The sequence below is a fragment of the Octopus sinensis genome, linkage group LG16 (assembly GCF_006345805.1).
Source record: "Octopus sinensis linkage group LG16, ASM634580v1, whole genome shotgun sequence".
Lineage (NCBI taxonomy): Eukaryota > Metazoa > Mollusca > Cephalopoda > Octopoda > Octopodidae > Octopus > Octopus sinensis.
Window position 1 is genome coordinate 14,190,101 of NC_043012.1, and position 5,000 is coordinate 14,195,100.

Here is a 5,000-nt window from a genome sequence, read left to right on the forward strand (position 1 = left end):
CCCTCTCTGTCTGTATTAGTTTGTCCTTCCTTCCTCTCTCTCTCTCTCTATCTTTGTGACTCGATAAATTTATCGCTTGTCATGCGTTGGGAAGACAGCATGAGTCCCTTCTCTCTGTCTTTGATAGTTTGTCCCTTCTCCCTCTTTCTTTGTTTAAAAGATATACTACGAGGAATGGTCACCCCCTTCTCTCTCAGCGATTCGACAAATTCAGTTTGGCGTGTCATGCTGTGCTTAGATCGCATATCACGCCTCTGGCTATTTTGACCGGAACACGAGCCGTCCCATAATTCTTGTTTTAGCCAGCTGAAATGTTGGAATAGCCTTCGCATGTAAGTTTGAAATTTTTTATCCAAAACACCCGTTTGCACTATCATATTTTTAGAAAGTTTTGAAAGCAAAAATATCTACATTATATTTCTTATTTCAGAAATAGCTAATTAATCTTAAATTAATTTAACAAAGGGTATTTTTCCGTTTTGTTGAAATTGACTTAAAATTTACGCCGGCGCTTCCACGTGGGTCCTTAATAAGAGCAGCCTTTTTAAAAATGAGTGAAATGTGTGCTATAAACGATATTTGAGAACTAGTTTTTCTAAAAGGGACTTCGATGGGAAAAAATTAATTATAAATCGCGGGAGACCAACACCGAATTTACCTAATTTGCGAAGCTACAACAAGAAATTCACGAGACAATTTCAGGTTAATCGTATGAAAAGAAGAAATGGTAACTGGAAGTGTTGCTCTTAATAAATTATTCTGTTGGCCGTGTTTACTTTTTGGTTTAGAAAAAAATGTTTGGAATGATAAAGGCTATGATTATTTAAATAATTTACATATGGCTATGCTAAAGCACGAGCGTTCTCAAATGCATATAAAATGTTTGATAGACCTTAAAATATTCGGGAATGTTCGCATAGACTTACAATTAGATGCACGTAAAAATCAAAGCATACAACAGCATAATGAGAAAGTTCGACGAAACAGATCCATTCTGCAACGATTGATCGATGTTGTTAATTTTTTAGGCCTCCAGGAATTATCGTTTCGGGGTCATTTTGAATCTGAAGGCTCTAATAATCGGGGAAATTATAAAGAACTCGTTTATTTGATCAGTAAGTATGACAAACAAATGGAAAGTCATTTAGATACAGCTTCTATCTTCACTGGTCTGTCGAACAGAATTCAAAATGACTTGATCGAAGCAATTCATAAAGTTATGTTGAATGAGATGCAGAAGGAAATTGACCAAGCTAAGTTTGTTTCTATTCTTGTTGATGAGACATCTGATGTCTCAGCATCTTCACAACTGTCAACAGTTTTACGTTATGTTACAGAGACTGTGTGACGAAAGAACGATTTATCGGTTTTAGTGATGTTAGTGCAGATCGATCTGCAAATGCTTTATCTGAACATGTTTTTAAATGCATTGAGACGTGGGAATGTGGAAACAAATTGATTGCGCAGACATATGATGGTGCCGCTACAATGGCAGGACAACTAAATGGGTTACAGGCAAAAGTAAGAAAGAAATATGAATGTGCGATCTTTATTCATTGTTGTGCCCATATCCTAAATTTAGTTCTTTCACAATCATGCTCTGCTATGAAAGAATGCAAGATATTTTTTTCTACAATAAATGGACTCGGTACATTTTTTACGAAATCACCGAAAAGGACTAATGCATTAGATAATATTGTTAAAAAAAGATTTCCGAAAGCAACAGCAACTAGATGGAATTACTCCTCACGTCTTATTATTACCACAAAGGAAAATTATAATTTCATAATCAGCCTTTTTGAACACATCATTGAAAATCCTGAAGCATGGGATGAGACCACCATAAATTCAGCAATTGGATTCTTACACATTTTAAAAGCTCCTGATTTCTTATTTTTGTTAGAGGTATTCAGTGACATTTTTTCTTTTACTGACGTCTTATTTAACATACTCCAGAGTAAAAGTCATGACATAGTGTATTGTAAACAGCAAATAGATAAAACTAGAACTGTACTCGAAAACAAACTTGATAATTTTTCAGTCTTTTATGATAGGTTAGGGGAAAAATATGGAGTCGATGCAGGAATCGGAATTCAGAGATCCAAGAATATATCTATTGATCCCCAACGACATTATAGAACGCTTTATAACAAAATTATAAGTACAATAGTTGACCAAATAAAAGCACGATATTCATCCTTAGAAGAGTTTAAATTCATGGAACTTTTGAATTTCAACAAAGTTGATGAGTATTGCAAACATTTCCTGTGGACTCTTTAGATTCTTTAAGAACAACTTATGGCAGATTTTTTGATGTAATACGATTACAAAGTGAGCTCAATGTGATGTATTCAATGAAAGATTTTAAAAAACCAAGTGTAAGTCATTTAATGAGTTACATTAACAGCACTGATCTTGTTGAAGCTATGGCAGAACTCTTCAATCTGTGCAAGTTGATTTTGACAATTCCGTCTACCACTGCTTCTGTAGAGCGATCCTTTTCTGCATTAAGTAGAATTAAAACATACCAAAGAAATGCGACAGGAGAAAGAAGACTGTCTGGGTTAGCACTAATGTCAATTGAAAAAGATTTATTACAAGAATTGATGAAAAGAAGATTTCTATGAAAATGTGATAGATATATTTGCCCAGAAAGATCGAAGAATTGAATTAATTTATAAATGAGCTAAGTAACATTTTAAAACATTAAAAAATATATATATAAAGAGCATATATTACAGGTTTTGCTTAGTGTTTGTTATAACGTAAGGTTCGACCTTCCTACATCAGTATTGTTTCGCAGGAGAAATGTTTTGATTTCTTCGTGAAACCTACCTACATAGATTTCCCTTTCTGTGCTGCTGGGTGTAGTCTATTTACGGCCGTAAATAAGTGTTTTGTTTCACTTTCAATAAGTGTCTTGTTTCAATCTCAGAGATGTTGACTTCTGCCACAACAGTTTTGGGAGGCTTTTTACAATGTTGAATTTTCGCTGTCTTTCATTGTGTGCGTATTCATGTATATGCGTGTATTTTCAATGTTTGTGCGTGAGACGTAGTCCTTTAATGTACGGAGTTCAGTAAGTCTCAGAACAGTCAATAATTTTCCAGGAATTGACAAGTAGCATGATAAAGAACCTGACTTGTCTTCGAGAGCGTAACGATCTAAAACCATGGCCATATAATGTAACTAAATGTGTTCTTTTAATTAAATCATTTCATTCAGCTCAACCGATAGGTATAGGGGCTAATGCAGAATCGCACCCCTTTGAAAAACGAATTTATGTGAAAATTTTTTTTCGGATTCCTACCATTAATTCTGAATATGCAAAAATATTGACAGAATCCAATTTCATCTTTATTACATTTCACTTATGATTTTTAGACTTTTCTAAGGGAGAATGAGGATGGGAAAGTACTGACGTTTCGAAGAGCAAAGAATAATACAAACAATACACTTATTTCAGGATCATCTCTGCACAGCCATTTTTTATTCCCTGTTTATTCTGCATATTCAGAATCTCTTATATGTAAATCGTAGGAATACGAAAATGTTTTACTGAAAAATTGCCGGTGGGAGGGGGGGGCAATGAAATTAATTGCATGCCCAACGCCGGAAGTCACCGCACGCCACTGATATATATATATTATATATATATATATAATATATATATTATATATATATATATATTTATATATATATATATATATATATATATATATATATATATATATATGCGTGTGTGCGTGTGTTTGTTTGTAGATATGTGTGTGTTACTGTGGGTGTGTTTACGTTCCCATAGCTTAGCGGCTCGGCAAAAACGGTCGATAGAATAAGTACTAAGGTTTTTTTTAAAAAAACTAATAAACAAGGTGGTGCTCCAGCATGGCCGCAGTTAAATGACTGGAACAAGTAAATGAGTAAAACAATAAAAGAATACATGGCGCAGATACATCTTTTATATTCAAGAAGTTTCCTTTACAACCATGCGGTTTAGGTTTCAGTCCTGCTTCAGACAAACATCTTCTACATTAACCAGGGATGACCAACGTCATGTGGGTGAATTTATTTGACCTAGACCGTGTAGAAGCTCGTTGTAGATATATGTATACGTATTAATTGGTGATGCTTTCTTCCTTGGAGATTAGTGGTTGGGAAATTTAAAAGGCCAATAGAATATGTATCTGATTTTGAAAGCTTGGTATCTATTATACCGCTCGCTTTTCTGCCGTACCGCCTCATATGTAACGGTGTCTATTTGATATTCTAAAATCCTTGAAGACACTGCTCCAGTATAGCCAAAGTCTACTGACTGGAATAAGTAAATGAGCACTAGATCGAGTATTGATATATTTAATGATATAAATATATGTATGTATATATGTAATATATATATATATATATATATATACATATATATATATATATATATATATACATATATATATATATATAATACATACATACATACATACATACATACATACATACGCGTGTGTGCGTGACTTTTCGTCTGTTTTTGTCCCCGATCACCGCTTGACAACCGGTGGTGGTGTTTTTACGTCCCTGTAACTTAACAGTTTGGCAAATGAAAGAGACTGAATGAGTAAAGAATAAGTATAAGGGTCGATTCATTCGCCTAAAAAAAATCTTCATGGCGATGCCCCAGTCAAAAGGACTGAAACAAGTAAAAGTTAAAAGATTATATGTGTGTGTGTGTGTGTGTTTGTGTATGTGTGTGTATACATAATATATATATATATACCCATTAGGAAACACACATATGCATATGAATGTGTTAGTAAGCGCATACTTTTGAACGCGCGTGTATCTTAAGAGTATATGGGTAAGATAATTAAATACACGTTTTCCCAGAGTTCGTAAGAAGGCTTGTGTGTTAAAAATGTTGTTAAGATTCAGCACCGCCCCAATATCATCCTCTCTATCCTCTTCATCCTTTCCGCAAAGAATAATTAGATAAATAAATAAGTAAATGTTTC